Below are 13,280 nucleotides of genomic sequence, written 5' to 3' on the forward strand. Positions count from 1 at the left end.
GAGAGGGACTTAAATTATCCACCTCAATAGTGAAATAAGAATATATTTTTTTAATAATATCTGTCATATTTCTATTAACTTTTTAATTTTAAAATATTATTATTTTTTTTCACTCTTTTTGTTCCCTTGTAAAAAAGTCTCGAGGGTTGGCAATTGAATAATGTTATGCTTTCCAAAATAACTCTACTGGGGCGGCGACAATTAATAATGTGAACACATATAGTGCCTGATTTTGGCCTTTATGGAAGAAGCAGGTTGCGCAAAATAGTGAAATTAAAATTAAATAGAATCTTATGATAATGTGTCGATAACAACGCAGTGACAGTGCCATGTCCAAAGAGTTGGACATGGGTTGTCCAACAAACAATTTATAGAAATATGATGTGACCGGTGATGCCACTGCTTAACTCACTGGATACCATTTATGGTTTGAATATGCATTTACTGAGATTGTGATACACACAATTTTCTTTCTTTATTTATTTCTTCTTTTTTTTCCTTTAGGGTTTGTAAATAGTTGTTGAAAATGTTTATGTACACATATGTGTAAACACACACACATACGATTAACACAATGAAGATTTATTGTATACTTCAAAAAGAAATAATTGCCCGCCTATGTGCCCAAAGTAATTATATGTTGACTTACAATTATCTCGTGTATGATTGATCATTGTATAACTATAATTATAAACGAGAAATATGACAAAATGACTATTATAGGTTACAACCATGATTTTTTGTTGGACATTTTAGCTCTCAGTTAGGCCATCAATTTTTTTCATTATCGTCTCTCAAATACATAATATCCATATGAATTTCGGTTCAGTACTCTAGTGTTTGCATGATTTTTTTTTTTTTTACACACTAATCTTTTTACAACATTCTAAGTTGTATCTATGATTACATATTAACCATACATTATTATAAAGTGCACAGTTTTTTTAAAAGATCATTGTAGCTTAGATCGGTATTAGATCCAAAAGAATTCAAATTCTCTATAAAAGATTACGAAAGAAACAAAGATTTGAAAAAAATATTTTAAAAATAGGGGTTAATTTTGTCCTGCACCCAACTGTTTCAACATTTTTCGCCACGCACCCATATGTTTTGAAAATACTCACTCCACACCCAATTCCGTTAATTTGACCGTTTATTCTAACGGTCAAAGGGCAAATTTAAAAATTCATATCCAAAATATTATTTGATGATGATAAATTAAATTTATTTGATAATTTAATTAATGAAATTATTATTAATTACCTTTAAATAAAATTTTTAATGTAAATATTAATTATTAAATTAACATTTTATCTCATTTTATTTTTCTCTAATTCAAGATAAGGGGTATTTCGGACATTTACTTAAACTTCAAATAGCTCCGTTAAACATAACGGTCAAATTAACAGAATTGGGTGTGAAGTGAGTATTTTCGAAATATATGGATGCGTGACGAAAAATGTTAAAACAGTTGGGGGCAGGACAAAATTAACCCTAAAAATAGAGATGAAACTTATGCAATGAACACGGCATTGAGATGCATCAAAATCGTAACATATCAGAATCTTTAGACCCTACAAAAAGGCAAAAAGGTGGCTCTGCAGTCCAAAGTAAAGGAGGGGGAAAAGCAGTTCTTGCTTAAAAGCATGAACTTTCTAGATCCTCTACGGAAATGGAAACGAAGGAATTAACCACTCAAATGACATCTCATAAGCAACTTCTTGTCACAAGCGGCAGCAGCAACAAATGCAGCTGCATGCAAATGCAAACGCTAATTTAAGTGCTTTTGCAACATTTATATGCCCAACAGCTTGCAGTAATTGCCTTTTTTGTATTTATCTTTTCTAATCTACGTGTATAAATGATGATCACATGCATGGGATTAATTGCCTTGCGCGGACCTGTGACCGCTTCACACCAATCATTGCTTTTTATGAGCTTTAGTTTTCTGTCGTTTGTAATGACAAGCATCACTAAAAAAAACAAGTCCACTAGAAATAGAGTTCCCTTAAGTGACTTGATTGGGTTTGTTCTCCATTTCAAGTCGCAGAAAAATCATCTTTGTTGAGAGAACTTGTGCCTCTCAGTTCGAGCGAAAACTTCTAGTTTGAGTTGCGGTACGGGCTTAAAGGTGCCTTCCACAATTGGATCCCTCCCCAAGATACCTCATGATTAAGACAAAAAAAAACCTCTTTAAATAAAATTCTACTTATTATCTGAAAAGTTATACAAATAAAAATTGTTCTAAAATATTTTTCAAATGATATTATCTTTCTCTCTCTTAATATTAAAGAGGAAAAGATAATCTTATTTCAAAAATATTATTTGGATAGTGTTTTAGAGTTTTCAATTGAGTATTATCTCATTCTTGAAGAATGAAATTATTATTTTAATTGAGAAAAAATTTAATTAAAATAATATAAATATTTTTTAATTTAAAAAATCTTTTAGAAAATGACTAATTAAGTATACTTTAAAATTTGACACATTTTGGTGGTAGTTTTGGGCTGTTAGTTATAACTTAGACATAATTTTGTATACTATTTTTTAAAGAGTCGCACAAAGCAGCTGCCCTTCAATTAAAACTTCCAATTGCATCGTAGTTTTACCAACAATGTTATAAAATACATAAAAAGAAATTTCTAGACTTTTAGCAGTAGCACACTGCTGTAAATATGGAGCCAAAAAGCACCATGCCTCGGAGAAAGTACAGTTGGAACGTCGTCGACCTTTTTTTGTTTTGCCCGCCTTCTTCTTCCTTCCCTTAATTAATGGTTATTTGTAAATGCCGATGTAATTGGGAGACATGAGAGTATGGTTTCGAATGGCATGGCACTCCCTGTCTATTTAATTTGCTTTAAAACAATTGTTCGTACGGTAAATAAATAGTATATTTTGCATTTTTACTTTTTAAGCAGTTTTTTTTTTAAATTTGAGTACCCGAGTTTGAATTCTAAAAAAACGTAGAACTAAAAAAATAATTTAAATTTTGTCCACCTTCTTGGTTAATTAATATATACAATTCATCTAATTTTTGGGTATCGGGGGAAAAAAAAAGCATGATAAAAGTTGACAATTATTGTCGAATTACGAGTTGAATTATGTATATTCTATACAATATCGAAGTGGCATTTCTAATGGACCGGATGATGATTATTGTTGGAACGTATATCTTACAGCATGCTTCTGGATATGCTCGTTTGTTGGCGTCAATCCGAAGTGGTGCTTCGTGTTGCCTAGTAATTGTGGCCTTGTGCGAGTAGATATATGAGCTACTGCTCAGCAGATTTTTAGGGTGTACTGCAAATGTAGGCATCTAGACTTACAGGGTAATTTTTAAAAACCTCTCCTGAGGTTTGAGCTTGTTGCAAGTAGATGGCGAGAATTTATTTATTTATAAAAAACTCTCTACCGTCAGTTAACTTTAACATTGACCGTTAGTTGACTGTACAAAGACAATATTACCCTTAACAATAGTTTATAGACAGAAATAACTAAAAAAAAATTAAAATTGTTGGCGCGAAAAGCACAAACTCTATTTTTTGACAATTTTATCCTTGTCAATTCTAAAGATTTACAATATCATAGGTAAAGATTATAACTATTTCATTTTCAAGTTTTTAATTTTATCTTTTTATAGGAACTTTAAGAAAATATTAATAATTTAAAGAGAATTTTTTAATTTTTTAATTTATCTTTCTTGTAGGAACTTTAAGAAAATATCAATAATTTAAAGAGGGTAAAATAGCCAACAATTTTAATTTTTTTTAGTTATTTCCGTCTATAAATCGTTATTAAGGGTAATATTGTCTTTGCACAGTCAACTAACGGTCAATATTAAAATTAACTAACGGTAGAGGGTTTTTTACAAATAAATAAATTCTCGTCATCTACTTGCAACAAGCCCAAACCTCAGGGGAGATTTTTAAAAATTACCCAGACTTCCAACAAATTTCAGTTCATAATGTATCTGTAAATATAATTATACAAAAAGGGAGATTAAAAAAAAAAAAAAGGCGTTTCATTCACACCACTTACAAACCCTTTTTCCTGACTATTTGTTGCAAGCTGCCCGCCCAAGTGAATTGGGCTTGGGCTTTGAACCCCGGATCTTGCCCACTGGGCCTTCGTCCAAAAGTAAAGAATGCTGGTTATAACTTATGGGCATGTTTGGTTATGGTATTAGAACTCCTCGTTATATTAAGTTTATACATACTCATGTTTAGTAGTTAACATAGCTACAGCAGCATTGCATTAATGGGCCCAAGCTAATTGCCGCATTAGCTTGCATCTTCTTTTTTTTTTTTAACTAAATTTTCTTATTATTATTATTATTATTATTATTATAGATAAATATAAATTTTGAATTTAATATAATATTATGTAATTTTAATTTTAATTATTTATTTTTACATTATAATTATTGATATAAATTAATAAACTTATAATTTATTATTCAATAATATAATATTATATTTATTATTTTTACATTTTATTAGTAAATTTATAATTTAATATAATTAATAATTATTTAAATTTGAATAATATTAATTTAAAATTAATAATAATATAAAATATTAATACAATTTAAATATATGATTATAATATAATATATAATTTAAATTAATTACAAAAAAATTAATACAATACAGTGCAACACCAAATATTGAATAACATTATTATAATACAGTACTGATACAATACAATATAATACAATACAATGTGCCAAACACACCCTATAATTATCTGGTTATCTCATGATATTTGCCCCACCTCCTTGGTAATTTTTTGAAGCAAAGGTGCAAATGAGACATAAACAGTAAAAAAAACCATCGCAAATATCATGACTTGGCTTTTTTTACCAAAAATTTCCGACTTAACCATGCTCTAAAATGCCATGAAGGGAAATTAAATAGCACTATTTCTTTTCTAATCCAAGAAATCTAATTTTTTTAGTATAATTTATTTTTTGAAAATTTTGTATTAAAAAAAAAGCTAAAGACCTTTTTTGGGGTTAAATATTGATTTAAAAAAAAACAATGCTCTTAATACCAACAAAAATAAAAAATTCCTGGGTATATGCCGAGAGTTGATTGCGAATTAAATTTTTATTTGATTTAGAGATTGAAGCCTAAATAATTTAAGCCAAATTCTAAATTTTAAACTAACTTATTCAACTCTAAACTTTAAAGTCCGTAACTGCAGCTTGAAGCTTTTATTAACAGTATCAAACGTACAATGAAATTTTAATTTGTTCCTCAGTTCATCAAATACCATAAGCACTTGAGTTCCAAGATATAAAATATGAATCACAGTTAAATTGGAAGTAACTAAGAGTGTTGAACAATGAAACAAAGAAACCGCATATAATAACTATTAATATACGATAGCCAAACAACCACAACCATTTATTAAAAAAAAAAGATACATACAAAACTAGGTTATCAACATATGAGGCCTGAACTAGTGCTGCAATCTCATACCATAATCTGTGGCGTGCTTCTATTAGTAGAGGTAGGGAGTATGTGACTGCATGCAAACAAATTCTATTATCACTTCCTCAACACCAAGCACTTTCAAAGCACTACTTAGTATTAACAAGACGAATGTGTTGAAATAAAAAAAGAAAGAAATTACAACCGAGAAGAAAAATGTTTATTTCATAAAGCTATTGCAAAGCTATAAAAATATAGTACACATTTTTAAGTCATGTTTGGTAGGAGTGGACAAAATAACCAATCTAATCCAACTCGACCTGATCCAATCCGAAAAAAATTGAGTTCGAATTAGATCAGATTGAGCATAATATCCGATCAGATCAAATGTTGCCAACCTGATCCAAGCCAACAACTTGATCAAGTTGGCTTAAAAAAAGGAAATGAAAAACACACACGTATACAGCACACACATATACGATATACAACTTGACAACTCTATAAAACAAGAGTTATCATGACATTTCTAAATTTAAACTAACATTACTTAAAGAGTAAATGATGTGTTTTTATTACATTTTTAGTTACATTTTGTATGAGAATCTATTTAAGTTTAATTTTAATAAATTGATTGTGTTTTAGATCACTTTGTGGCTCTGACTATGTGAATGATTGTAGGTGACCAAAAAGTTCAAGCGTAATGATGGATGCTGCAGCAGCAGACTGTAGAAATGACAAAGAACTTGTTTGCAGATAAACTAAAACAAGTCTGCTCAGAGAAGATGTGGTACTAATTGCTGCAGCAAGCCAAGAGCAAACACATACAAGACTACTCACATGTTAACCGATAAAGCATGCTGCAGTTGTTACTGCACTGTCACTATCATTAGCAAACAAAATAGTGACAGACGGCACAAAAAAATATGCGATCCGAGGTTGCCAAAAAAAGAGACACGCGGCCACATGCGTTTGGTTGCCCTAATTTCAAGATATAAAAAGAGCACTTGTGAAAACAAAAAGGGGGTTGTCACAAAAAAAACAACTGAGATAAAAAGAAAAGGAAGAGAATAAGAGAGAGTTGAGGGCTGCAACAAGAGATTTTTGAGAAAAAGAATGAGAGATCGCACAAACCTAAGAGAAAGACGGCTTGAATTTAGCGTATCTCAATTTCTACTTTTTATTTGCTTATTTTTATATTTCTCTAGCAATGTATTTAATGGCAAAAACGTGTGTTGTTACTATTTTATCGCCTGTTATAAACTAAACTTTGATATAGTTGGGTGTTAAACAAACTTAATGGTTATTTGACTTATATATGTGTGTTGCTTAGAATCTATTGTAGCAACACACATATATAAGTCAAATAACCATTAAGTTTGTTGACCACCCATTTAGTAGATACTAGTTAAGAAAGAGCCTAAAAAAAGTCTGACTTAGTGGAAAAAGATGAGTCTTTATGTGTTTCCCAACAAATGCCATGTGTGACATTTTATGCGATTGAGAAGCAAATCTGAGATATGTACACTATTTCGAAATTTCAAGAATTTCAACAAGAGTTGATTGGGAAGATATATTATGAATTTGTCAATTCTATGGGTTGTGAATATATAGTTAGAGAGAATGTTAAAGTTGGAGACAGTAAAAAAAAATAACTTTTTTTAAAGTACATTTTGAAAAAAAAATGGTGAAATTCATTGTAGTTGTTCAAGGTTCCAGTTTAAATGAATTCTTTGTAGACATGACATTACAATTATAATACACAATGACATAGAGGTACTTCCAGAAAAGTACACCTACGAAGATGGAGAAAAAGATGTGTGGAGATGTCATAGTAGGATGAAGACAAGTTATGAACAACATAGTTGCACAGATGAACAAAAGCGATATGAGAAAATCTTTATTAGTATTGCATAAATTACAAATATGGCTACAACAAATGTTGAAAGTTGTAATCTTGTTTTGAATTGGATTGAGAATGTACGGAAAGATCTACCGAAAATAATTTAGTGCGGAGGTAATGAAGCAACTATTTCTACAGGCCAAGGAAGTTGTAGTAATGTCGTGGGAATTTCAACAAATGATGTTAAGACAGTACGTGATCCAGTAGCTAAGCATTGTAAAGGTCATCCACTTTGTCAAAGAAAAAAGTCCAACAAATTTTCAAAATCTAAAATGAATTCAGCATGTTCTAATGCAAAGCTTAATTTTAAAATTTATTAAAGTAGAATAATCTATTTCATAAATGATGTTCAAATGTTAGTTTTGTTGACTTTTCAAGATGGATCTAGTGGCAACTGTGATCCAACTGTGATCCCAACACCTCAAAATCTTGAAGGAAATTCCGTTGATAGGAATATGTACCCACATGGAATTATGGACTATTGTTAATGTAAGCTTTTTCGCACTTTATGTATATAATTTTTTTATTATCGTTTCGTTAAAGTTCCATTATTATATGTTTGTTTTAGGATCTTATGAACTTGTATCATGTAATTGGGGATAATGTTTATCCAACATCTACACAAAATTCTTGCACGGTAAGTGGTGATAAATTTTGTATTTGCTTATCTTATCTACTTTAGTATTTGCTCATCTTATCTACTTTATTTTCTTTATTATAACAAGATATTTATTTTTTATAATAGCAACCATAACACCAGCTACATGGACATTTTCAGCAACCACTCTTTCAATAAGATAATGAATACAGAGTTAATAGGGAGTTTCAAAGTGATTTCATAGAATAATATTGTATTTGTATTTTAAGAATGAAGAATGCAAATGTCTGTTATATTCTCATTCATATTATGATACAAACCTTTGGCTATGAGTTGTGAGCTTGTGAGCTTGTGAATTTGATACATGGACTTATTCCTATAATGGCATATTTTTCCATTAGTGGCATATTTGTAGTTTTAGTCGTGTGGTATTGGAATGCTTCTGGGTATATGTGTTGATCTCAGTTACAACGCATTCTCTTGGCATTGCTCTCAAACTTCTTACTCAATATGCACCAATTATCATTAATTTCAAGTATAATATGAAAGTCAACTAATGAAATAACAAAAGCTAATATATTAATAAGAGAAGCTAATACATTAACATTAATGTCGTGAAAATTTGTTTGCATCTACTGAAGTATTCATGATATATTTCTAAAAAAAAAGGATAACGATATATTAGTTAAGTATACAACTTAAATATAATACATATTAAAACAGTTATAATTAATTATGGGACATATTTTACAATAAGACTTGGTTCTCTTTTTTGTAGTTCATTCTATGTCAATTGCCTTTGATCTTCACGTTGTCTTTGTTGAAGTTCTTTCTCAAACAATTGAAATCTAAGAGACAAGCATTTTATTTTATACCCCAACTTGCAGACTTCTCCTAATAAGATGTCAATTATAATCTCATTCATATCCCGATCTTTCATCTCTCCAAAGTCATTAGATTCACCGCTCTTCTTATCATTATCCCATTCAAAAGTCTCACATCTTTTGCACTTTTAAAACTTACGATTCAAATTTTCTCTTGTACATGAAGTTTGTAAGACCTTACTACTGTTGCAGTATTTTTCACAAGCTTTTAGCTGTGTTTGATTTTCGCTTGTGGTAGAAAACATAATGATTGAACAAATTATGTACAAATATAAACAAAAGCACATAATGATTGTCAAGGTAAGTCATTATAGCACATAATGATGATTTCAAATATAAACAACACATAATAGTAATTCTCAAATGCAAATACAAATCAAATGCTTTCTCTGTGCATGATCAGCTTAATAAGCTTACCAATAACTTAAATATACAACTCATAGTTTGTCAATATTTGAATTAATGAAGCTAAAGTTAAAATTAAGCAATCTTTATCCTTGTGAGTGAAATAGGCATCCTAAGTTAAGCTTCTGTCATTTTAAATGTCATTGTTCCGATCCAAGAGCAAAACTATTGAATTGAAAGCTTTTCAAATTATAATTTTATATAAATAGGGATAATGTTTCATTCGATTATGCTACTTTATTTGTAAAGTTGGAAAGTAATTTATAGAAATTTACTAAAGACACTAATTGGGTGTAGATGCAACGTAACTATGTCCAAGCATATATTTCCGATCATAAATTCAACAAAAAAAGGCATATAAAGGATGTGATTTGTAGCTATATATATATAATAAGCTCTAGTTATAGTGATCATGGTGCCATTTCCAGCACAAAGTCATCTCAATAAGCTCCTAAGACTAAAAAATGCAATTACAAATCAATCTATTTGAACTCATTTGCCTAATACAAATCAATCTAAACTAATTCATATGCCTGTTGCAACTTATATTTTCTTGCATAATCATCCCAAAAGCAACTCATGAAGTGTATATATCAACACAATTTAACAATATCTAACAGCAAGTTTTAATAGCAAATATCAAACAATAGAATAGCATTTTACAATTTGTAATAGAAAGTTTTAACAAAAACTGTCAACACAATTTAACACAATGGCAATTGAATCTTTACATATTCGTAATCAGCACAACCAAAATTTGGCAATAATGAAATAAATTACCTCCACAAATCGATTACGCAGCCAATGACAAGTGAAGTCGAGAGAGTGAAGTTGCAGTTATCGACAGGGTAGAGAGAGAGATAAAGAGAGCCAACAACTAGGTGTGGAGATACCCATAGCAAGAGAGAGAGAGAGAGAACGCCGACGGAGAGAGCACAAAGTAGTCAGATGTGTGAGAAACGCTACATTTTAGCATGAGTGCAGTGTGAGTTTGTGTGAGAGCTGTGTGAGACGAGTGTGTGTTGTGCGCTATAGTGACTTATTTTATAGTTAGTACAAAACACACCGTTTTGTGCTAACTGTGGTGCTTAACGTGGGATGAATCTCATTTTTTAAAAAAATAATAATTGATTGGAAAAAAAAAAAGGAATCAATAGCTAGCTCTTTAGATGGATAAATTTCAAATTATCCATTGTTGAAGCAACAATTTTTAAAATATCTATTTTTTAAATTGTTATAATTTTTAATATATTTTTATTTTTATTTAATGGGAACGACTTTAGCACTAAGTGAACTAGGCAGTCACTTAAATCTCATATTTAGAATGACCCCTATTTTTCACGGCAATTATTCTTTGAAATTTCAAAGATTTTCTTTTAAGTTATGTATGTAGGGAAAAATAAATTTTTAGGCATTTTCTTGTTATTATTCCCATTCATAATTGTGTAAAGTTTAAATTTTTTTTCCTCATACAAATACTATATTTGATAATTTCACGTTGAAACAAAGGCAACATTTTTAAAAAAAATCTAAATATATATGAATTTATCTAAAGTCTGAGTGTGTCTAACTATAAATATATAAACAATATATTTGTTTTTCTTTTTTAATATCTGGATACAAGTGGCATTTGATTGTTTTTATAAATAAAAAAAAACTTAAACATGTTTATTTGACATTTATTTCGTTATAAGTCAAAATAAATAAAGGGATTAGGTTTTTATAGTATAAGAAAACAAATATATTTAGGTGGTGTTTGGTTTCAAGAAAGGGGAGGAGAGGAGAAAAGGAAAAAAAAAAAGGAGAGGAGTGGAGAGGTGATGAGAGAAGAGGAGTGCAAAAATTCATTGCTATTGTTTTGTTTTACATTAAATTTGAGAGGAAAAGAAATTACATATTTTTTATTTGGACAAATATACCCATTATCTTTAATGTTAATATTATTAATAAATTTAAAAAAATAATTAAACTATGAATTAATTTAATATAGAAAATAAATTAATAACAAAACATTTAATTTTTTATTATATTTTTTATTCATTATTATTTTATAATCAAAATAAGTAACATTGCATAACTAGTTATATATTCAATTTAGTTTCTAAATATTTATAATTATTGAAAACAATAATATATTAGCCTATTGAAATACCTAGTTAAATAGAGATTTTTTTTTAAATTACAACACCAGGTCTTGGACAGTAGTTGACCGTCGCAGCCGTCACCTATGACCGCTGTTGGCCACTATTGAACGTTATTTTTTATCTCGTTAAATACATAATAATGATCATATATGGATGATTTACTCATTGGAAGTGTTAATTTGACAGCAAATACAGTATATGGTCGGAAATATGAAAGTTAAAATTTTTCCAAACATTAAAATAAGATTTGAGGTAAATAACAATGTGTATTAGCATTTCTAACTCCAGAGAGTTGTAGATCGGCTCATAAGGATTCCATTAGTATCAGTTTGAAAGGTGAAGCGCTTCTCTGGCGAAAAGCCCACGAGTCTCCGATGACTGTCCAGCAATTCACTTTACTACTTTTTCGTTTTTCAAATAAGTTCATCATATTAATTTAAGAAACTAAATGTAAATTATTTGCACTTTAACTTATTTAAAATTAATTTTATTTAGAGGATAGTATTAGAATTTTTATATTCCAATAGATGAGGAATTTGAAATCATTATCCATTGATAAGTAATGCAAATTACTCAATCTGATAGAAATTGAATTTCAATTAAATTTGGTTCAACCAAACAGGGGAAAGTGGAAAAGAAATCAAATTCTTTTCCTCTCCCCACTCCTCTACGCTTAAGCAAACATGGCCTTAAAAGAATATTTTTAGGATACAGTATTTACTTCACATTTAAATAAAAGTAATAAAAATTCACTTTTCTTATTCATAAGTATTTGTCAAAAAATCAAATGTAAGTTACAAAAATAAACAAACAAATTTAAAAAAATATTTTAAACTACTAAAATTTTAGATTTAAGATATTTAACAAACATATCCTAAGATTTATATCTTTTTATAAAAGTTCTATATCATACTATCTTCATGGTACAATTAATGACTGTAACCCTTAATCCTTTCGTTTGTTAATCCTTCCAAGGAACATATTAAATGCTTTCACTTTCAAGGAAAAAAAGAAAGAAAGAAAAATACTCCATCAAAATTATTAATGTTAGAATTGATATTTTGCATTCCATTAAATTATATTAAAAACCTAAAAACCAATAGACATTGAATAAACAATAATCTAAACTAAAAAAATTTCTTACTTTTTTCTCTATAAAGAAAATTCTTCTTTTTGAAATCCATTGCTATCATCTTATGATTATTATACTCATTCCAGTTAGTCAACTTTCCAAGTGCTATCATTATAATTATTTTATTTTAAATTATTATTGTTCTTATTTTTTTTAAAATTTTAATTTATATTTTACATTGACATATGACAAAAAAAAAGAATAAATTTTGAGCTATTTTATATTTCTTTTAGAGTTGATGTTGTTGAATATATGAAGGCCTAAAAAAAAAAGGTTCGCTTAAAGCCTAAGTGAATTAATAAATATTTTTTTGCCTTCCTAACACAAATAAGAGAAAAATTGAGGTTTTCAATAATTTTAACATATTTTGAATATTATCATTTGATGAGAAGAGTAATTCGAAATTAATCTTCAATAAAAAAAAAAATCAATCGCTCTAATTTTTGCAGGCAATACAATGGCCCCGTTTAGACCTATATTTGGGGAAAAAATTTCACGTCCTTTATAGGCGTGGGGCAGGTGCGCTGGCGACAAACGGGCTACAAGCAATGGGGTCCTCTTGGCGACGTGGTCATAACAAAGCTGAAACAGACGTTGATTCACTGACAGCAAAGATGTGACATGCACATACTTACGTAGGGATGGCAAAATCTGGGTTTGGATCCGGGTTTAGTCTTTCCGGATCCGGACCCGGATACCATTTTTTTTCAGGATCCGGATTTTAATCTGGATTTTTTTACCTGGGTCCGGGTCCGGGTTCAACCCAAAAAAATCTGAATTTT

The sequence above is a fragment of the Citrus clementina genome, unplaced genomic scaffold (genome assembly GCF_000493195.1).
Source record: "Citrus clementina cultivar Clemenules unplaced genomic scaffold, Citrus_clementina_v1.0 scaffold_1, whole genome shotgun sequence".
NCBI lineage: Eukaryota > Viridiplantae > Streptophyta > Magnoliopsida > Sapindales > Rutaceae > Citrus > Citrus x clementina.